The sequence below is a fragment of the Pseudophryne corroboree genome, chromosome 2 (genome assembly GCF_028390025.1).
Source record: "Pseudophryne corroboree isolate aPseCor3 chromosome 2, aPseCor3.hap2, whole genome shotgun sequence".
NCBI lineage: Eukaryota > Metazoa > Chordata > Amphibia > Anura > Myobatrachidae > Pseudophryne > Pseudophryne corroboree.
Window position 1 is genome coordinate 473,327,435 of NC_086445.1, and position 23,830 is coordinate 473,351,264.

The window sequence follows — 23,830 nt, forward strand, 5'->3', positions numbered from 1 at the left end:
GGTAAAGAATGTATGAAAGGGTTGTAGACATTGAATTGGTCATACCCCCATTCCCCTTGACCAGTACAGACTTGCTGTATTGATGGAACCACGGGGTGGTCGACACACAATGATATATGAGAGGTATAAGGTTATGCTCTATGGCTTATAAGAGATTAGAGTAATGATCAAAGGTCATTCCTCTAAGATGATAGACAAAATTCACTTTATACTTATGAGCGTTGAAAACACTGATGATAATAGTAAGAAGTTTTGTACATCACGGTAATGGTGCCACTGACATTAGAATAAAATCAGAAAAATAGTAGAAAGTGGTGATACTGCTGTTGGTGATATTTCCACATAAATGAGGAAGAAATCCTGCTCTACAACACCAAGTATTCCCAGGTGGTCTCCCTTCCTGGTACTGACCTGGCCCAACGTTGTTTAGCTTCCAAGATCAGACGAGATCGGGCGCTGGCAACGTGGTATGGTAGTAGAGGGTTTTATGCGAACGCCAATGAGAGTGCACCTATTTAGGAATATGGAAAATATAGGGTAGAGGTTGATAGAAAAGTATCAGATAAGAATCGTGGAAATGTGTGGATCTGCTTTTTACGTTAGACCCGATTCCAAAATTCCCACTCTCGTGGTGCAATGTACCGAGAATCGTAAATGAGAGTCCACGAAAAAAATTTGGTGATCTTAGAGAAATATATTAATCAAATTGACACTAGGATTAGCAGTTGAAGAAAAACTGGCTGCTGATATGTAATAAAAATATTGAGACAGATAATAACATAATCTGCAATCCTAAGTGAGCTTGATAAATACGTCGTTGCTCTAGTGATGCAATTTTGTTCTAAGGCACAGGAAGAGGCAGGAATCTGCCAAGTTATGTGCTGGTATATCAGATTATCTCCAGACTCTACACGTATGAATCAATTTCCAAATGCATTAACACATGAATCACAAGATATTTGCTATTGCCACCGGCTACAAATAAGATATTGGAGTACTAAGAACCTATACTCCTTATGATGCTGCATTAGTTGCTGAGGAGGTATGAGGTAATACAGGCAGATAAGAACAAATGCATTTCTGGAAAAAATAGATATATATTGTTTGCATGCAACAACTGGTGAAACTTTGGATGTTATCACTGCTTAAATTATAACCAATTAGGTGCCCCTAATTAGTTGTCACTTGTGATACACATAGAAAGCTAGATAATTGGGGCAGATCAGCTGAGATTTACAGTGAAAATTACTATCCGTGGCATGCAGTCACCGGATAGTAGACCTTACGGTTTCACCAAGGATTGAGAAAGCCAACAGAGCACATAGATGGATGTGACAAGATGCCAGGATAGGGTGGTGTCGACGAGACCCCTGTTGTAGGATGCGGAAGACGCGTTTCGCCCTAAGGCTTGTTCACTTCCGGGTTCCGTGTAGTCCGGTGTGGGGAGCGGGCTTTTAAACCTGCTGCTAGTAGAGCTGTCCAATCCGGAGGCGCTATAAGGTGGGTGTAATCTTATGATGTAGGCGGTTGCTAGGAGACTGCAGCGGTAACATCAAATCAGGAGGACGGAAGGTAATCTCATCTCGCGAGATTACGGACGCCATATTGGATAAGGTGGGTGAGATCTTACGATGTAGGCGGTTGCTAGGAGACCGCAGCGGTAACATCAAATCAGAAGGACGGAAGGTAATCTCATCTCGCGAGATTACGAACGCCATATTGGATATGGGAACGGTGTCTGCTGTTTGTATGGGCAGTTGCTAAGTGACTGCAGCGGCGGAATAGGTGTAACAAATCCGAATGTCTATAGGAATTATCTATAGTGAATACTGATGGTTGCTAAGAGACTAGCTGAGCAAAGCTAGAACGACATTGGAGATTATTAACACGCATTGAGATCTCCGTTATGGATATGGAAAGGATATAGCTATTCTAATGGTGACAATAATGTTAAAATTAAATTTAAAAGCAGGGGAAAAATTGAAGAAATTAAAATATATATGAGAGGAAACTATGTATGTGAGAAGAATGGAAAAGATGAAATGATAAAGAAAATAAAACTTAAATATGAATAATTAAATGAGTAGAATTAGGAAATTAATAAGTATACCTGTGCGGCATATTATACAGAGGGTGTGTTGGGAATTGGTGAGGGGTAGGGGAAGGGAAAAAGGGGGGGGAAAAAGAAAAGGGGGAAGTGCCTGTATTAATAGGAATAGAGATTCGAGGGTAGTGAATTAGTGCCTTCATTTGGGGATTAAAAGGTGGTTATTTAGGTGAATATAAGTGAAAAATATAAACATTATGTAATAATAAATATCATATATGTATATAAATTAAAATGGGCTGCTGTTAAGAGATTGAGGTGATTGGTGTGTGTGTTAGATACTTGGGAAAATCGGTGTAAGGGTGGTGTGTGGTGGGTGAGTGAAATGTGAGTAGGTATATTGAAATGATGGTGCAATGTGTGCGATGTGGGCAAATGTGATGGTGGGGGATAGTAGCAGTATGGAATTGGTATGGAGGAGAGAAGACTGGGCGAGGGAGATGGGGGCGGGGCAGGGCCTGGGGGGGGGGGGGGGAAGGGGGGGGGAGAAAAGTGGGAGGAAATAGGCGGCAATGTGAGGTAGTGTGAGTGAGGTGGGGTAGGTGATTAGAAGTGTGAGGAATGGTGGTGTCAGAGTAAGTGGTGAATCCTATAGGCGGTGTCTGGGAGATTGATGGATAATAAATTCAGAACAATTGATAATGTTCCATTGTGCTGATAAAAATATATTATAAGAAAATAAATAAATAAGAAAAATTTATTATATAAAAAGAAAAATAATATAAATAGAAAAAAATGAAATAATATAAAATAAATACAAATGGAAAGGGAAAAATTTTTTGGTTGGTTAAATTTACAGAAATTGACGTAAGATGTAGATGAAACCTTCATTACAAGAAAACTCCGTAGTTGATAGTTTCATTCAAACCGAAGGGTTTCAGGCTATTTAAACGGAAGATCCATTCACTCTCCTTTTTGAGTAGTTCTTTAGTTATATCTCCTCCCCGTATTCCAAGACGTACTTGATCTAGGCAGAAGGTCTTAAAACCTTTGATGGAGCCTTTATGGACGAAATTGAAATGTCTCGCTACCGATGTGAGCTGTTTCATTCTCTCAAGATCTCGGGAGGCATTGCGGATGTTTCCAAGGTGTTCTAGTATTCTTTCTTTCCATTTACGTGTGGTCATGCCTACATACTTTAAATTGCATTCACATGTTATGCAGTATATCACCGCCTGTGTGTTACAATTAAAGAAATGTTGTAGCTTGACCACCTGGTCAAATCTATCAATGACCGTGTTGGTTTGCAGGATTTGCGGACATGATTTACAGTGGCCGCAAGGAAAAGAACCTGTGATAGAAGGTTTCTTAGTATTTATGGAGATCAAATGGCTGTGCACTAGATGGTCTCTCATATTTTTTGATCTGCGCCAGCTCATTTGTAGTGGGGACTCAAAGAGAGGTGCCAAGTCTGGGTCCAATTGTAGGATAGGGAGATGTCTAGTAATTGCTCCCTTCAACTTCCTCCATTCGGGGCAGAACGTGCCAATAAAACGAACTGTATCTTCCTGCTCCGTGTTCTTACTCTTCTTTCCAAATATTAGACCCTCTCTCTTGGTTGCTGCAACAGCGGTGTATGCCCGTTTTAGTGAGCGTCTGCTGTAGCCTCTATCAAGGAGACGGTTAGTTAGTTCCAAACTTTTGGTTTTGAAGGTAAGGTCTTCTGAGCAGTTACGTCTTAGGCGTAGATATTCCCCTTTGGGGATGTTTTCCACGGTGGGCGGAAAATGAGAACTTGTTTGATGTAGGAGACTGTTGGTTGCAGTCTCCTTGCGGAATAATTCAGTTTCTAAGAATCCTGTATTGGATTTATAGATACTGAGGTCTAGGAATGGTACTCTTGTGGGGCTAATGAAGTGTGTTAAAGTAATGTTAAGTTCATTTTGATTGAGAATCTGAATAAACTCCAAAAGTAAGTTTTTATTGCCGTTCCAAATCAAGAAGACATCATCGATGTATCTTAGCCACAGTATTATATGTGTGGTATATTTTTCATTCTTGATGTTAAATACATGTAGGTGCTCCCACCACCCTAGAAAAAGATTTGCGTATGTAGGTGCGCATGCTGCCCCCATAGCGGTTCCCCTGATTTGTAAGAAAAAGCGGTCTTGAAAAACGAAATAATTTTTAGAAAGAACAAACATGAGTAGTTGCAAGAGAAAATCGGAGAAGTCATTGGAGCCAATTCGGTCCAGGAAGAATTTGACTGCAGACAGGCCTTGATGGTGGTTGATACTGGAGTAAAGTGCCTCGACATCTAAAGTCCCTAAGAGGAAGTCATCCTCAAAATGGATATCGTGAATTTTACGTAATAGATCAGCGGTGTCTTGTAGATAGGATGGTAAGTCAAGAACAAAATCACGTAGATGTAAATCTAAGAAACGACTTGGTTGCTCCAGAAGTCCGCCATTACCTGACATTATTGGTCTGCCAGGTGGCACCTGGATGTCTTTGTGGATCTTCGGCAGAAGATAGAAAGTTGGAGTTCTTGGATTTTGTACAGTCAGATATGCGGCTTCTTGTTTTGTGATGGTTCCCTGTGTTGCAGCCTCTTGTATCAACAAAGTATAGGCTTTTTGGAACCTTTTTGTGGGATCGTTGAGAAGTTTCTGGTAGCAGAGGGGGTTGAGCAGTTGTCTATGGGCTTCCGTAATATACATTTCTGTCGGCCATAGAACAATGTTGCCCCCTTTGTCCGAAGGTTTGATGATTACATCCCGCCATGTTTCCATCTCACGTAATGCTTTCCTTTCTTGGAAGTTGAGATTTCTAGATGGATATTGGTGGGAAGTTTTTATGCGGACATAAATATCGTCAAATTCTTTTGATACCCTGTTAAGAAAAACCCTAATTTCAGGGCTGGTATTGTCAGGCGGAAAGAATGAAGACTTTGGTTTACATTTGGCTCTGTCGGGAGTACTGTCCTGTGTGTTTGATTCCATTAATAGGTCCTCCAAGACTTGGACTGTTTGGAGCTCATCAGCGGATAAGTCAGTGATACCAACACTATCTTGTCTGGTATGATGTTTAGCGAAGAACTTTTTGAGGAGGAGTTTTCTGCCAAATAGTCTAAGGTCTTTCTCCCAAGAGAATCTGTTAAATGATCTGGAGGGTGAGAAAGAGAGGCCTTTGGCCAACACAGCCATGTGTACAGATGAAAGGGGTCTCCCAGATAGGTTAATAACCTGTAATGAGGATGTGGATAGATGAGTTACCGTAGGGTCTTCCTCTGTCGGGCCGGATACCTGGCAGTCCTCGATGTGTCCCAGTCTGGGTTGCGTCTGTCTCCTCTTCTTTCCCCCCCGCCGGGTTTTCCTGGGTTTTTGTCTCGGCCTCTTTGTTTCGAACCCTGGCCTAAAAAACGTGGGGAAAATTCTCCTTCTCCCTGATTAAATCTGGTGTTGTCTGGAGTCTCACTGGATGAGTCCCCACTATTTGAAGATTCAAATTCTGAGAAAGTCGAGTCGTCCCTCTGTCTTCGATTTCTGTTGTAGGATATGGTATTCCACCTGAAAATGTCCCCACGTGAGAAATCTCGTTTGTCCCTGATAAATTTATCCCGCTTTCGATCTACTATTGTTTGTTCATAAAGCTTCAGTTCTTTTTGATGTTTTTCAAAAGCTGTTTGAAATGACAAATCTTTTTCCCAAATCTCTAGGTTGTGACCCAAATCCTCTATTTCTTTTTCCACTTGATCTATGAGTAGTGTGTCATGTTTGACCAGAAGCTGTAATAATTCTTGGGAGCACTTTAAAAGTGCTGTCTCCCACTCGGTCTTCAAATTCTCCGTAGCCAGTGGGAAAGAGGGGAATATTTTGGGTCTCAACCCCCGGGGCACGATCTTATGTTTGATGTAATTCTGTAATGTGGTGATGTCCCACGATAAGCGAGTCCTTTTCTGCAGACTTTTTTGTAATTTAGAGAAGGTCGTTTTCCAGTCAGAGTTAGTGGGGGATTCTTCGAAATTCTCTGAGAAGAAATCACCAAAAGTCTCCGGATTTTGTCGTTTTGTTAGCTCTGCTTTGAGTGAGAAAGTGGTCATAGTAAAGACTACTACGAAAAATTAATTACACGTATAGCTGCTAAAAGGGGCAGATCTGATAAGGAAGAAATTATATGATAAAGAAAATGTAAAGAGAGGAAGGAGAAGGCCGTGCCACGGATCAGAGACTGTTTTTACAACAGTAGAGAATGCTGCAAAGAAACTTGGGCGATCCGGCACCGGATTTATAATTAAAGATAGTACTGTAATTAAGAAGAAATACCAAAATTGGACAATAGAGTTCCCTTGTAACTCAAGGGAGAGAAGGGGCAAAAAGTGGCCCTTCCTATGTTGTGTATGGAAAATATATACACATGTATATGTTAGTCTTGTCCTGTTGGTGGTGCACCCAGAGCCAGAAAGTATGCAAACTTTAGAACATGGGGAGAAAAAAGAAGGCTCTTGTGTGGGCGCACTCTTGTAGAAAAAATTCAAAATAATATGATAATTGAGAAAAATTACTTAAAACATAACTTTTATTAGCATAGTTACAATTATATGTTTTTTCCTGAGATCTGTCCTTCAAAATGCAATATATGTAGCATCTTAATTAAAATGTTCTGGTCTCTTTAATGGTAAAGAATGTATGAAAGGGTTGTAGACATTGAATTGGTCATACCCCCATTCCCCTTGACCAGTACAGACTTGCTGTATTGATGGAACCACGGGGTGGTCGACACACAATGATATATGAGAGGTATAAGGTTATGCTCTATGGCTTATAAGAGATTAGAGTAATGATCAAAGGTCATTCCTCTAAGATGATAGACAAAATTCACTTTATACTTATGAGCGTTGAAAACACTGATGATAATAGTAAGAAGTTTTGTACATCACGGTAATGGTGCCACTGACATTAGAATAAAATCAGAAAAATAGTAGAAAGTGGTGATACTGCTGTTGGTGATATTTCCACATAAATGAGGAAGAAATCCTGCTCTACAACACCAAGTATTCCCAGGTGGTCTCCCTTCGTGGTACTGACCTGGCCCAACGTTGTTTAGCTTCCAAGATCAGACGAGATCGGGCGCTGGCAACGTGGTATGGTAGTAGAGGGTTTTATGCGAACGCCAATGAGAGTGCACCTATTTAGGAATATGGAAAATATAGGGTAGAGGTTGATAGAAAAGTATCAGATAAGAATCGTGGAAATGTGTGGATCTGCTTTTTACGTTAGACCCGATTCCAAAATTCCCACTCTCGTGGTGCAATGTACCGAGAATCGTAAATGAGAGTCCACGAAAAAAATTTGGTGATCTTAGAGAAATATATTAATCAAATTGACACTAGGATTAGCAGTTGAAGAAAAACTGGCTGCTGATATGTAATAAAAATATTGAGACAGATAATAACATAATCTGCAATCCTAAGTGAGCTTGATAAATACGTCGTTGCTCTAGTGATGCAATTTTGTTCTAAGGCACAGGAAGAGGCAGGAATCTGCCAAGTTATGTGCTGGTATATCAGATTATCTCCAGACTCTACACGTATGAATCAATTTCCAAATGCATTAACACATGAATCACAAGATATTTGCTATTGCCACCGGCTACAAATAAGATATTGGAGTACTAAGAACCTATACTCCTTATGATGCTGCATTAGTTGCTGAGGAGGTATGAGGTAATACAGGCAGATAAGAACAAATGCATTTCTGGAAAAAATAGATATATATTGTTTGCATGCAACAACTGGTGAAACTTTGGATGTTATCACTGCTTAAATTATAACCAATTAGGTGCCCCTAATTAGTTGTCACTTGTGATACACATAGAAAGCTAGATAATTGGGGCAGATCAGCTGAGATTTACAGTGAAAATTACTATCCGTGGCATGCAGTCACCGGATAGTAGACCTTACGGTTTCACCAAGGATTGAGAAAGCCAACAGAGCACATAGATGGATGTGACAAGATGCCAGGATAGGGTGGTGTCGACGAGACCCCTGTTGTAGGATGCGGAAGACGCGTTTCGCCCTAAGGCTTGTTCACTTCCGGGTTCCGTGTAGTCCGGTGTGGGGAGCGGGCTTTTAAACCTGCTGCTAGTAGAGCTGTCCAATCCGGAGGCGCTATAAGGTGGGTGTAATCTTATGATGTAGGCGGTTGCTAGGAGACTGCAGCGGTAACATCAAATCAGGAGGACGGAAGGTAATCTCATCTCGCGAGATTACGGACGCCATATTGGATAAGGTGGGTGAGATCTTACGATGTAGGCGGTTGCTAGGAGACCGCAGCGGTAACATCAAATCAGAAGGACGGAAGGTAATCTCATCTCGCGAGATTACGAACGCCATATTGGATATGGGAACGGTGTCTGCTGTTTGTATGGGCAGTTGCTAAGTGACTGCAGCGGCGGAATAGGTGTAACAAATCCGAATGTCTATAGGAATTATCTATAGTGAATACTGATGGTTGCTAAGAGACTAGCTGAGCAAAGCTAGAACGACATTGGAGATTATTAACACGCATTGAGATCTCCGTTATGGATATGGAAAGGATATAGCTATTCTAATGGTGACAATAATGTTAAAATTAAATTTAAAAGCAGGGGAAAAATTGAAGAAATTAAAATATATATGAGAGGAAACTATGTATGTGAGAAGAATGGAAAAGATGAAATGATAAAGAAAATAAAACTTAAATATGAATAATTAAATGAGTAGAATTAGGAAATTAATAAGTATACCTGTGCGGCATATTATACAGAGGGTGTGTTGGGAATTGGTGAGAGGTAGGGGAAGGGAAAAAGGGGGGGGAAAAAGAAAAGGGGGAAGTGCCTGTATTAATAGGAATAGAGATTCGAGGGTAGTGAATTAGTGCCTTCATTTGGGGATTAAAAGGTGGTTATTTAGGTGAATATAAGTGAAAAATATAAACATTATGTAATAATAAATATCATATATGTATATAAATTAAAATGGGCTGCTGTTAAGAGATTGAGGTGATTGGTGTGTGTGTTAGATACTTGGGAAAATCGGTGTAAGGGTGGTGTGTGGTGGGTGAGTGAAATGTGAGTAGGTATATTGAAATGATGGTGCAATGTGTGCGATGTGGGCAAATGTGATGGTGGGGGATAGTAGCAGTATGGAATTGGTATGGAGGAGAGAAGACTGGGCGAGGGAGATGGGGGCGGGGCAGGGCCTGGGGGGGGGGGGGAAGGGGGGGGGAGAAAAGTGGGAGGAAATAGGCGGCAATGTGAGGTAGTGTGAGTGAGGTGGGGTAGGTGATTAGAAGTGTGAGGAATGGTGGTGTCAGAGTAAGTGGTGAATCCTATAGGCGGTGTCTGGGAGATTGATGGATAATAAATTCAGAACAATTGATAATGTTCCATTGTGCTGATAAAAATATATTATAAGAAAATAAATAAATAAGAAAAATTTATTATATAAAAAGAAAAATAATATAAATAGAAAAAAATGAAATAATATAAAATAAATACAAATGGAAAGGGAAAAATTTTTTGGTTGGTTAAATTTACAGAAATTGACGTAAGATGTAGATGAAACCTTCATTACAAGAAAACTCCGTAGTTGATAGTTTCATTCAAACCGAAGGGTTTCAGGCTATTTAAACGGAAGATCCATTCACTCTCCTTTTTGAGTAGTTCTTTAGTTATATCTCCTCCCCGTATTCCAAGACGTACTTGATCTAGGCAGAAGGTCTTAAAACCTTTGATGGAGCCTTTATGGACGAAATTGAAATGTCTCGCTACCGATGTGAGCTGTTTCATTCTCTCAAGATCTCGGGAGGCATTGCGGATGTTTCCAAGGTGTTCTAGTATTCTTTCTTTCCATTTACGTGTGGTCATGCCTACATACTTTAAATTGCATTCACATGTTATGCAGTATATCACCGCCTGTGTGTTACAATTAAAGAAATGTTGTAGCTTGACCACCTGGTCAAATCTATCAATGACCGTGTTGGTTTGCAGGATTTGCGGACATGATTTACAGTGGCCGCAAGGAAAAGAACCTGTGATAGAAGGTTTCTTAGTATTTATGGAGATCAAATGGCTGTGCACTAGATGGTCTCTCATATTTTTTGATCTGCGCCAGCTCATTTGTAGTGGGGACTCAAAGAGAGGTGCCAAGTCTGGGTCCAATTGTAGGATAGGGAGATGTCTAGTAATTGCTCCCTTCAACTTCCTCCATTCGGGGCAGAACGTGCCAATAAATCGAACTGTATCTTCCTGCTCCGTGTTCTTACTCTTCTTTCCAAATATTAGACCCTCTCTCTTGGTTGCTGCAACAGCGGTGTATGCCCGTTTTAGTGAGCGTCTGCTGTAGCCTCTATCAAGGAGACGGTTAGTTAGTTCCAAACTTTTGGTTTTGAAGGTAAGGTCTTCTGAGCAGTTACGTCTTAGGCGTAGATATTCCCCTTTGGGGATGTTTTCCACGGTGGGCGGAAAATGAGAACTTGTTTGATGTAGGAGACTGTTGGTTGCAGTCTCCTTGCGGAATAATTCAGTTTCTAAGAATCCTGTATTGGATTTATAGATACTGAGGTCTAGGAATGGTACTCTTGTGGGGCTAATGAAGTGTGTTAAAGTAATGTTAAGTTCATTTTGATTGAGAATCTGAATAAACTCCAAAAGTAAGTTTTTATTGCCGTTCCAAATCAAGAAGACATCATCGATGTATCTTAGCCACAGTATTATATGTGTGGTATATTTTTCATTCTTGATGTTAAATACATGTAGGTGCTCCCACCACCCTAGAAAAAGATTTGCGTATGTAGGTGCGCATGCTGCCCCCATAGCGGTTCCCCTGATTTGTAAGAAAAAGCGGTCTTGAAAAACGAAATAATTTTTAGAAAGAACAAACATGAGTAGTTGCAAGAGAAAATCGGAGAAGTCATTGGAGCCAATTCGGTCCAGGAAGAATTTGACTGCAGACAGGCCTTGATGGTGGTTGATACTGGAGTAAAGTGCCTCGACATCTAAAGTCCCTAAGAGGAAGTCATCCTCAAAATGGATATCGTGAATTTTACGTAATAGATCAGCGGTGTCTTGTAGATAGGATGGTAAGTCAAGAACAAAATCACGTAGATGTAAATCTAAGAAACGACTCGGTTGCTCCAGAAGTCCGCCATTACCTGACATTATTGGTCTGCCAGGTGGCACCTGGATGTCTTTGTGGATCTTCGGCAGAAGATAGAAAGTTGGAGTTCTTGGATTTTGTACAGTCAGATATGCGGCTTCTTGTTTTGTGATGGTTCCCTGTGTTGCAGCCTCTTGTATCAACAAAGTATAGGCTTTTTGGAACCTTTTTGTGGGATCGTTGAGAAGTTTCTGGTAGCAGAGGGGGTTGAGCAGTTGTCTATGGGCTTCCGTAATATACATTTCTGTCGGCCATAGAACAATGTTGCCCCCTTTGTCCGAAGGTTTGATGATTACATCCCGCCATGTTTCCATCTCACGTAATGCTTTCCTTTCTTGGAAGTTGAGATTTCTAGATGGATATTGGTGGGAAGTTTTTATGCGGACATAAATATCGTCAAATTCTTTTGATACCCTGTTAAGAAAAACCCTAATTTCAGGGCTGGTATTGTCAGGCGGAAAGAATGAAGACTTTGGTTTACATTTGGCTCTGTCGGGAGTACTGTCCTGTGTGTTTGATTCCATTAATAGGTCCTCCAAGACTTGGACTGTTTGGAGCTCATCAGCGGATAAGTCAGTGATACCAACACTATCTTGTCTGGTATGATGTTTAGCGAAGAACTTTTTGAGGAGGAGTTTTCTGCCAAATAGTCTAAGGTCTTTCTCCCAAGAGAATCTGTTAAATGATCTGGAGGGTGAGAAAGAGAGGCCTTTGGCCAACACAGCCATGTGTACAGATGAAAGGGGTCTCCCAGATAGGTTAATAACCTGTAATGAGGATGTGGATAGATGAGTTACCGTAGGGTCTTCCTCTGTCGGGCCGGATACCTGGCAGTCCTCGATGTGTCCCAGTCTGGGTTGCGTCTGTCTCCTCTTCTTTCCCCCCCGCCGGGTTTTCCTGGGTTTTTGTCTCGGCCTCTTTGTTTCGAACCCTGGCCTAAAAAACGTGGGGAAAATTCTCCTTCTCCCTGATTAAATCTGGTGTTGTCTGGAGTCTCACTGGATGAGTCCCCACTATTTGAAGATTCAAATTCTGAGAAAGTCGAGTCGTCCCTCTGTCTTCGATTTCTGTTGTAGGATATGGTATTCCACCTGAAAATGTCCCCACGTGAGAAATCTCGTTTGTCCCTGATAAATTTATCCCGCTTTCGATCTACTATTGTTTGTTCATAAAGCTTCAGTTCTTTTTGATGTTTTTCAAAAGCTGTTTGAAATGACAAATCTTTTTCCCAAATCTCTAGGTTGTGACCCAAATCCTCTATTTCTTTTTCCACTTGATCTATGAGTAGTGTGTCATGTTTGACCAGAAGCTGTAATAATTCTTGGGAGCACTTTAAAAGTGCTGTCTCCCACTCGGTCTTCAAATTCTCCGTAGCCAGTGGGAAAGAGGGGAATATTTTGGGTCTCAACCCCCGGGGCACGATCTTATGTTTGATGTAATTCTGTAATGTGGTGATGTCCCACGATAAGCGAGTCCTTTTCTGCAGACTTTTTTGTAATTTAGAGAAGGTCGTTTTCCAGTCAGAGTTAGTGGGGGATTCTTCGAAATTCTCTGAGAAGAAATCACCAAAAGTCTCCGGATTTTGTCGTTTTGTTAGCTCTGCTTTGAGTGAGAAAGTGGTCATAGTAAAGACTACTACGAAAAATTAATTACACGTATAGCTGCTAAAAGGGGCAGATCTGATAAGGAAGAAATTATATGATAAAGAAAATGTAAAGAGAGGAAGGAGAAGGCCGTGCCACGGATCAGAGACTGTTTTTACAACAGTAGAGAATGCTGCAAAGAAACTTGGGCGATCCGGCACCGGATTTATAATTAAAGATAGTACTGTAATTAAGAAGAAATACCAAAATTGGACAATAGAGTTCCCTTGTAACTCAAGGGAGAGAAGGGGCAAAAAGTGGCCCTTCCTATGTTGTGTATGGAAAATATATACACATGTATATGTTAGTCTTGTCCTGTTGGTGGTGCACCCAGAGCCAGAAAGTATGCAAACTTTAGAACATGGGGAGAAAAAAGAAGGCTCTTGTGTGGGCGCACTCTTGTAGAAAAAATTCAAAATAATATGATAATTGAGAAAAATTACTTAAAACATAACTTTTATTAGCATAGTTACAATTATATGTTTTTTCCTGAGATCTGTCCTTCAAAATGCAATATATGTAGCATCTTAATTAAAATGTTCTGGTCTCTTTAATGGTAAAGAATGTATGAAAGGGTTGTAGACATTGAATTGGTCATACCCCCATTCCCCTTGACCAGTACAGACTTGCTGTATTGATGGAACCACGGGGTGGTCGACACACAATGATATATGAGAGGTATAAGGTTATGCTCTATGGCTTATAAGAGATTAGAGTAATGATCAAAGGTCATTCCTCTAAGATGATAGACAAAATTCACTTTATACTTATGAGCGTTGAAAACACTGATGATAATAGTAAGAAGTTTTGTACATCACGGTAATGGTGCCACTGACATTAGAATAAAATCAGAAAAATAGTAGAAAGTGGTGATACTGCTGTTGGTGATATTTCCACATAAATGAGGAAGAAATCCTGCTCTACAACACCAAGTATTCCCAGGTGGTCTCCCTTCCTGGTACTGACCTGGCCCAACGTTGTTTAGCTTCCAAGATCAGACGAGATCGGGCGCTGGCAACGTGGTATGGTAGTAGAGGGTTTTATGCGAACGCCAATGAGAGTGCACCTATTTAGGAATATGGAAAATATAGGGTAGAGGTTGATAGAAAAGTATCAGATAAGAATCGTGGAAATGTGTGGATCTGCTTTTTACGTTAGACCCGATTCCAAAATTCCCACTCTCGTGGTGCAATGTACCGAGAATCGTAAATGAGAGTCCACGAAAAAAATTTGGTGATCTTAGAGAAATATATTAATCAAATTGACACTAGGATTAGCAGTTGAAGAAAAACTGGCTGCTGATATGTAATAAAAATATTGAGACAGATAATAACATAATCTGCAATCCTAAGTGAGCTTGATAAATACGTCGTTGCTCTAGTGATGCAATTTTGTTCTAAGGCACAGGAAGAGGCAGGAATCTGCCAAGTTATGTGCTGGTATATCAGATTATCTCCAGACTCTACACGTATGAATCAATTTCCAAATGCATTAACACATGAATCACAAGATATTTGCTATTGCCACCGGCTACAAATAAGATATTGGAGTACTAAGAACCTATACTCCTTATGATGCTGCATTAGTTGCTGAGGAGGTATGAGGTAATACAGGCAGATAAGAACAAATGCATTTCTGGAAAAAATAGATATATATTGTTTGCATGCAACAACTGGTGAAACTTTGGATGTTATCACTGCTTAAATTATAACCAATTAGGTGCCCCTAATTAGTTGTCACTTGTGATACACATAGAAAGCTAGATAATTGGGGCAGATCAGCTGAGATTTACAGTGAAAATTACTATCCGTGGCATGCAGTCACCGGATAGTAGACCTTACGGTTTCACCAAGGATTGAGAAAGCCAACAGAGCACATAGATGGATGTGACAAGATGCCAGGATAGGGTGGTGTCGACGAGACCCCTGTTGTAGGATGCGGAAGACGCGTTTCGCCCTAAGGCTTGTTCACTTCCGGGTTCCGTGTAGTCCGGTGTGGGGAGCGGGCTTTTAAACCTGCTGCTAGTAGAGCTGTCCAATCCGGAGGCGCTATAAGGTGGGTGTAATCTTATGATGTAGGCGGTTGCTAGGAGACCGCAGCGGTAACATCAAATCAGGAGGACGGAAGGTAATCTCATCTCGCGAGATTACGGACGCCATATTGGATAAGGTGGGTGAGATCTTACGATGTAGGCGGTTGCTAGGAGACCGCAGCGGTAACATCAAATCAGAAGGACGGAAGGTAATCTCATCTCGCGAGATTACGAACGCCATATTGGATATGGGAACGGTGTCTGCTGTTTGTATGGGCAGTTGCTAAGTGACTGCAGCGGCGGAATAGGTGTAACAAATCCGAATGTCTATAGGAATTATCTATAGTGAATACTGATGGTTGCTAAGAGACTAGCTGAGCAAAGCTAGAACGACATTGGAGATTATTAACACGCATTGAGATCTCCGTTATGGATATGGAAAGGATATAGCTATTCTAATGGTGACAATAATGTTAAAATTAAATTTAAAAGCAGGGGAAAAATTGAAGAAATTAAAATATATATGAGAGGAAACTATGTATGTGAGAAGAATGGAAAAGATGAAATGATAAAGAAAATAAAACTTAAATATGAATAATTAAATGAGTAGAATTAGGAAATTAATAAGTATACCTGTGCGGCATATTATACAGAGGGTGTGTTGGGAATTGGTGAGGGGTAGGGGAAGGGAAAAAGGGGGGGGGGGAAAGAAAAGGGGGAAGTGCCTGTATTAATAGGAATAGAGATTCGAGGGTAGTGAATTAGTGCCTTCATTTGGGGATTAAAAGGTGGTTATTTAGGTGAATATAAGTGAAAAATATAAACATTATGTAATAATAAATATCATATATGTATATAAATTAAAATGGGCTGCTGTTAAGAGATTGAGGTGATTGGTGTGTGTGTTAGATACTTGGGAAAATCGGTGTAAGGGTGGTGTGTGGTGGGTGAGTGAAATGTGAGTAGGTATATTGAAATGATGGTGCAATGTGTGCGATGTGGGCAAATGTGATGGTGGGGGATAGTAGCAGTATGGAATTGGTATGGAGGAGAGAAGACTGGGCGAGGGAGATGGGGGCGGGGCAGGGCCTGGGGGGGGGGGGGGGAAAGGGGGGGGGGGAGAAAAGTGGGAGGAAATAGGCGGCAATGTGAGGTAGTGTGAGTGAGGTGGGGTAGGTGATTAGAAGTGTGAGGAATGGTGGTGTCAGAGTAAGTGGTGAATCCTATAGGCGGTGTCTGGGAGATTGATGGATAATAAATTCAGAACAATTGATAATGTTCCATTGTGCTGATAAAAATATATTATAAGAAAATAAATAAATAAGAAAAATTTATTATATAAAAAGAAAAATAATATAAATAGAAAAAAATGAAATAATATAAAATAAATACAAATGGAAAGGGAAAAATTTTTTGGTTGGTTAAATTTACAGAAATTGACGTAAGATGTAGATGAAACCTTCATTACAAGAAAACTCCGTAGTTGATAGTTTCATTCAAACCGAAGGGTTTCAGGCTATTTAAACGGAAGATCCATTCACTCTCCTTTTTGAGTAGTTCTTTAGTTATATCTCCTCCCCGTATTCCAAGACGTACTTGATCTAGGCAGAAGGTCTTAAAACCTTTGATGGAGCCTTTATGGACGAAATTGAAATGTCTCGCTACCGATGTGAGCTGTTTCATTCTCTCAAGATCTCGGGAGGCATTGCGGATGTTTCCAAGGTGTTCTAGTATTCTTTCTTTCCATTTACGTGTGGTCATGCCTACATACTTTAAATTGCATTCACATGTTATGCAGTATATCACCGCCTGTGTGTTACAATTAAAGAAATGTTGTAGCTTGACCACCTGGTCAAATCTATCAATGACCGTGTTGGTTTGCAGGATTTGCGGACATGATTTACAGTGGCCGCAAGGAAAAGAACCTGTGATAGAAGGTTTCTTAGTATTTATGGAGATCAAATGGCTGTGCACTAGATGGTCTCTCATATTTTTTGATCTGCGCCAGCTCATTTGTAGTGGGGACTCAAAGAGAGGTGCCAAGTCTGGGTCCAATTGTAGGATAGGGAGATGTCTAGTAATTGCTCCCTTCAACTTCCTCCATTCGGGGCAGAACGTGCCAATAAATCGAACTGTATCTTCCTGCTCCGTGTTCTTACTCTTCTTTCCAAATATTAGACCCTCTCTCTTGGTTGCTGCAACAGCGGTGTATGCCCGTTTTAGTGAGCGTCTGCTGTAGCCTCTATCAAGGAGACGGTTAGTTAGTTCCAAACTTTTGGTTTTGAAGGTAAGGTCTTCTGAGCAGTTACGTCTTAGGCGTAGATATTCCCCTTTGGGGATGTTTTCCACGGTGGGCGGAAAATGAGAACTTGTTTGATGTAGGAGACTGTTGGTTGCAGTCTCCTTGCGGAATAATTCAGTTTCTAAGAATCCTGTATTGGATTTATAGATACTGAGGTCTAGGAATGGTACTCTTGTGGGGCTAATGAAGTGTGTTAAAGTAATGTTAAGTTCATTTTGATTGAGAATCTGAATAAACTCCAAAAGTAAGTTTTTATTGCCGTTCCAAATCAAGAAGACATCATCGATGTATCTTAGCCACAGTATTATATGTGTGGTATATTTTTCATTCTTGATGTTAAATACATGTAGGTGCTCCCACCACCCTAGAAAAAGATTTGCGTATGTAGGTGCGCATGCTGCCCCCATAGCGGTTCCCCTGATTTGTAAGAAAAAGCGGTCTTGAAAAACGAAATAATTTTTAGAAAGAACAAACATGAGTAGTTGCAAGAGAAAATCGGAGAAGTCATTGGAGCCAATTCGGTCCAGGAAGAATTTGACTGCAGACAGGCCTTGATGGTGGTTGATACTGGAGTAAAGTGCCTCGACATCTAAAGTCCCTAAGAGGAAGTCATCCTCAAAATGGATATCGTGAATTTTACGTAATAGATCAGCGGTGTCTTGTAGATAGGATGGTAAGTCAAGAACAAAATCACGTAGATGTAAATCTAAGAAACGACTCGGTTGCTCCAGAAGTCCGCCATTACCTGACATTATTGGTCTGCCAGGTGGCACCTGGATGTCTTTGTGGATCTTCGGCAGAAGATAGAAAGTTGGAGTTCTTGGATTTTGTACAGTCAGATATGCGGCTTCTTGTTTTATTGGCACGTTCTGCCCCGAATGGAGGAAGTTGAAGGGAGCAATTACTAGACATCTCCCTATCCTACAATTGGACCCAGACTTGGCACCTCTCTTTGAGTCCCCACTACAAATGAGCTGGCGCAGATCAAAAAATATGAGAGACCATCTAGTGCACAGCCATTTGATCTCCATAAATACTAAGAAACCTTCTATCACAGGTTCTTTTCCTTGCGGCCACTGTAAATCATGTCCGCAAATCCTGCAAACCAACACGGTCATTGATAGATTTGACCAGGTGGTCAAGCTACAACATTTCTTTAATTGTAACACACAGGCGGTGATATACTGCATAACATGTGAATGCAATTTAAAGTATGTAGGCATGACCACACGTAAATGGAAAGAAAGAATACTAGAACACCTTGGAAACATCCGCAATGCCTCCCGAGATCTTGAGAGAATGAAACAGCTCACATCGGTAGCGAGACATTTCAATTTCGTCCATAAAGGCTCCATCAAAGGTTTTAAGACCTTCTGCCTAGATCAAGTACGTCTTGGAATACGGGGAGGAGATATAACTAAAGAACTACTCAAAAAGGAGAGTGAATGGATCTTCCGTTTAAATAGCCTGAAACCCTTCGGTTTGAATGAAACTATCAACTACGGAGTTTTCTTGTAATGAAGGTTTCATCTACATCTTACGTCAATTTCTGTAAATTTAACCAACCAAAAAATTTTTCCCTTTCCATTTGTATTTATTTTATATTATTTCATTTTTTTCTATTTATATTATTTTTCTTTTTATATAATAAATTTTTCTTATTTATTTATTTTCTTATAATATATTTTTATCAGCACAATGGAACATTATCAATTGTTCTGAATTTATTATCCATCAATCTCCCAGACACCGCCTATAGGATTCACCACTTACTCTGACACCACCATTCCTCACACTTCTAATCACCTACCCCACCTCACTCACACTACCTCACATTGCCGCCTATTTCCTCCCACTTTTCTCTCCCCCCCCCCCTTCCCCCCCCCCCCCCCCCCCCAGGCCCTGCCCCGCCCCCATCTCCCTCGCCCAGTCTTCTCTCCTCCATACCAATTCCATACTGCTACTATCCCCCACCATCACATTTGCCCACATCGCACACATTGCACCATCATTTCAATATACCTACTCACATTTCACTCACCCACCACACACCACCCTTACACCGATTTTCCCAAGTATCTAACACACACACCAATCACCTCAATCTCTTAACAGCAGCCCATTTTAATTTATATACATATATGATATTTATTATTACATAATGTTTATATTTTTCACTTATATTCACCTAAATAACCACCTTTTAATCCCCAAATGAAGGCACTAATTCACTACCCTCGAATCTCTATTCCTATTAATACAGGCACTTCCCCCTTTTCTTTTTCCCCCCCCTTTTTCCCTTCCCCTACCCCTCACCAATTCCCAACACACCCTCTGTATAATATGCCGCACAGGTATACTTATTAATTTCCTAATTCTACTCATTTAATTATTCATATTTAAGTTTTATTTTCTTTATCATTTCATCTTTTCCATTCTTCACACATACATAGTTTCCTCTCATATATATTTTAATTTCTTCAATTTTTCCCCTGCTTTTAAATTTAATTTTAACATTATTGTCACCATTAGAATAGCTATATCCTTTCCATATCCATAACGGAGATCTCAATGCGTGTTAATAATCTCCAATGTCGTTCTAGCTTTGCTCAGCTAGTCTCTTAGCAACCATCAGTATTCACTATAGATAATTCCTATAGACATTCGGATTTGTTACACCTATTCCGCCGCTGCAGTCACTTAGCAACTGCCCATACAAACAGCAGACACCGTTCCCATATCCAATATGGCGTTCGTAATCTCGCGAGATGAGATTACCTTCCGTCCTTCTGATTTGATGTTACCGCTGCGGTCTCCTAGCAACCGCCTACATCGTAAGATCTCACCCACCTTATCCAATATGGCGTCCGTAATCTCGCGAGATGAGATTACCTTCCGTCCTCCTGATTTGATGTTACCGCTGCGGTCTCCTAGCAACCGCCTACATCATAAGATTACACCCACCTTATAGCGCCTCCGGATTGGACAGCTCTACTAGCAGCAGGTTTAAAAGCCCGCTCCCCACACCGGACTACACGGAACCCGGAAGTGAACAAGCCTTAGGGCGAAACGCGTCTTCCGCATCCTACAACAGGGGTCTCGTCGACACCACCCTATCCTGGCATCTTGTCACATCCATCTATGTGCTCTGTTGGCTTTCTCAATCCTTGGTGAAACCGTAAGGTCTACTATCCGGTGACTGCATGCCACGGATAGTAATTTTCACTGTAAATCTCAGCTGATCTGCCCCAATTATCTAGCTTTCTATGTGTATCACAAGTGACAACTAATTAGGGGCACCTAATTGGTTATAATTTAAGCAGTGATAACATCCAAAGTTTCACCAGTTGTTGCATGCAAACAATATATATCTATTTTTTCCAGAAATGCATTTGTTCTTATCTGCCTGTATTACCTCATACCTCCTCAGCAACTAATGCAGCATCATAAGGAGTATAGGTTCTTAGTACTCCAATATCTTATTTGTAGCCGGTGGCAATAGCAAATATCTTGTGATTCATGTGTTAATGCATTTGGAAATTGATTCATACGTGTAGAGTCTGGAGATAATCTGATATACCAGCACATAACTTGGCAGATTCCTGCCTCTTCCTGTGCCTTAGAACAAAATTGCATCACTAGAGCAACGACGTATTTATCAAGCTCACTTAGGATTGCAGATTATGTTATTATCTGTCTCAATATTTTTATTACATATCAGCAGCCAGTTTTTCTTCAACTGCTAATCCTAGTGTCAATTTGATTAATATATTTCTCTAAGATCACCAAATTTTTTTCGTGGACTCTCATTTACGATTCTCGGTACATTGCACCACGAGAGTGGGAATTTTGGAATCGGGTCTAACGTAAAAAGCAGATCCACACATTTCCACGATTCTTATCTGATACTTTTCTATCAACCTCTACCCTATATTTTCCATATTCCTAAATAGGTGCACTCTCATTGGCGTTCGCATAAAACCCTCTACTACCATACCACGTTGCCAGCGCCCGATCTCGTCTGATCTTGGAAGCTAAACAACGTTGGGCCAGGTCAGTACCAGGAAGGGAGACCACCTGGGAATACTTGGTGTTGTAGAGCAGGATTTCTTCCTCATTTATGTGGAAATATCACCAACAGCAGTATCACCACTTTCTACTATTTTTCTGATTTTATTCTAATGTCAGTGGCACCATTACCGTGATGTACAAAACTTCTTACTATTATCATCAGTGTTTTCAACGCTCATAAGTATAAAGTGAATTTTGTCTATCATCTTAGAGGAATGACCTTTGATCATTACTCTAATCTCTTATAAGCCATAGAGCATAACCTTATACCTCTCATATATCATTGTGTGTCGACCACCCCGTGGTTCCATCAATACAGCAAGTCTGTACTGGTCAAGGGGAATGGGGGTATGACCAATTCAATGTCTACAACCCTTTCATACATTCTTTACCATTAAAGAGACCAGAACATTTTAATTAAGATGCTACATATATTGCATTTTGAAGGACAGATCTCAGGAAAAAACATATAATTGTAACTATGCTAATAAAAGTTATGTTTTAAGTAATTTTTCTCAATTATCATATTATTTTGAATTTTTTCTACAAGAGTGCGCCCACACAAGAGCCTTCTTTTTTCTCCCCATGTTCTAAAGTTTGCATACTTTCTGGCTCTGGGTGCACCACCAACAGGACAAGACTAACATATACATGTGTATATATTTTCCATACACAACATAGGAAGGGCCACTTTTTGCCCCTTCTCTCCCTTGAGTTACAAGGGAACTCTATTGTCCAATTTTGGTATTTCTTCTTAATTACAGTACTATCTTTAATTATAAATCCGGTGCCGGATCGCCCAAGTTTCTTTGCAGCATTCTCTACTGTTGTAAAAACAGTCTCTGATCCGTGGCACGGCCTTCTCCTTCCTCTCTTTACATTTTCTTTATCATATAATTTCTTCCTTATCAGATCTGCCCCTTTTAGCAGCTATACGTGTAATTAATTTTTCGTAGTAGTCTTTACTATGACCACTTTCTCACTCAAAGCAGAGCTAACAAAACGACAAAATCCGGAGACTTTTGGTGATTTCTTCTCAGAGAATTTCGAAGAATCCCCCACTAACTCTGACTGGAAAACGACCTTCTCTAAATTACAAAAAAGTCTGCAGAAAAGGACTCGCTTATCGTGGGACATCACCACATTACAGAATTACATCAAACATAAGATCGTGCCCCGGGGGTTGAGACCCAAAATATTCCCCTCTTTCCCACTGGCTACGGAGAATTTGAAGACCGAGTGGGAGACAGCACTTTTAAAGTGCTCCCAAGAATTATTACAGCTTCTGGTCAAACATGACACACTACTCATAGATCAAGTGGAAAAAGAAATAGAGGATTTGGGTCACAACCTAGAGATTTGGGAAAAAGATTTGTCATTTCAAACAGCTTTTGAAAAACATCAAAAAGAACTGAAGCTTTATGAACAAACAATAGTAGATCGAAAGCGGGATAAATTTATCAGGGACAAACGAGATTTCTCACGTGGGGACATTTTCAGGTGGAATACCATATCCTACAACAGAAATCGAAGACAGAGGGACGACTCGACTTTCTCAGAATTTGAATCTTCAAATAGTGGGGACTCATCCAGTGAGACTCCAGACAACACCAGATTTAATCAGGGAGAAGGAGAATTTTCCCCACGTTTTTTAGGCCAGGGTTCGAAACAAAGAGGCCGAGACAAAAACCCAGGAAAACCCGGCGGGGGGGAAAGAAGAGGAGACAGACGCAACCCAGACTGGGACACATCGAGGACTGCCAGGTATCCGGCCCGACAGAGGAAGACCCTACGGTAACTCATCTATCCACATCCTCATTACAGGTTATTAACCTATCTGGGAGACCCCTTTCATCTGTACACATGGCTGTGTTGGCCAAAGGCCTCTCTTTCTCACCCTCCAGATCATTTAACAGATTCTCTTGGGAGAAAGACCTTAGACTATTTGGCAGAAAACTCCTCCTCAAAAAGTTCTTCGCTAAACATCATACCAGACAAGATAGTGTTGGTATCACTGACTTATCCGCTGATGAGCTCCAAACAGTCCAAGTCTTGGAGGACCTATTAATGGAATCAAACACACAGGACAGTACTCCCGACAGAGCCAAATGTAAACCAAAGTCTTCATTCTTTCCGCCTGACAATACCAGCCCTGAAATTAGGGTTTTTCTTAACAGGGTATCAAAAGAATTTGACGATATTTATGTCCGCATAAAAACTTCCCACCAATATCCATCTAGAAATCTCAACTTCCAAGAAAGGAAAGCATTACGTGAGATGGAAACATGGCGGGATGTAATCATCAAACCTTCGGACAAAGGGGGCAACATTGTTCTATGGCCGACAGAAATGTATATTACGGAAGCCCATAGACAACTGCTCAACCCCCTCTGCTACCAGAAACTTCTCAACGATCCCACAAAAAGGTTCCAAAAAGCCTATACTTTGTTGATACAAGAGGCTGCAACACAGGGAACCATCACAAAACAAGAAGCCGCATATCTGACTGTACAAAATCCAAGAACTCCAACTTTCT

The 23,830-nt window shown here is 40.7% G+C and overlaps 4 non-coding genes across 4 annotated transcripts; 1 reads left to right on the forward strand and 3 right to left on the reverse strand.

The window, feature by feature from the left end:
• Positions 1 to 362: 362 nt before the first annotated feature.
• On the reverse strand, positions 363 to 481 carry LOC135053368 (5S ribosomal RNA). The gene has a single exon (XR_010242728.1). It is a non-coding gene; the product is annotated as a 5S ribosomal RNA (ribosomal RNA).
• A 6,604-nt stretch (positions 482 to 7,085) lies between these two features.
• On the reverse strand, positions 7,086 to 7,204 carry LOC135054439 (5S ribosomal RNA). Its single transcript, XR_010243521.1, has one exon. It is a non-coding gene; the product is annotated as a 5S ribosomal RNA (ribosomal RNA).
• Positions 7,205 to 13,806: 6,602 nt separating this feature from the next.
• LOC135053484 (5S ribosomal RNA) lies at positions 13,807 to 13,925 on the reverse strand. Its single transcript, XR_010242829.1, has one exon. It is a non-coding gene; the product is annotated as a 5S ribosomal RNA (ribosomal RNA).
• A 7,281-nt stretch (positions 13,926 to 21,206) lies between these two features.
• On the forward strand, positions 21,207 to 21,325 carry LOC135053603 (5S ribosomal RNA). The gene has a single exon (XR_010242933.1). It is a non-coding gene; the product is annotated as a 5S ribosomal RNA (ribosomal RNA).
• The last annotated feature ends 2,505 nt before the right edge of the window (positions 21,326 to 23,830 follow it).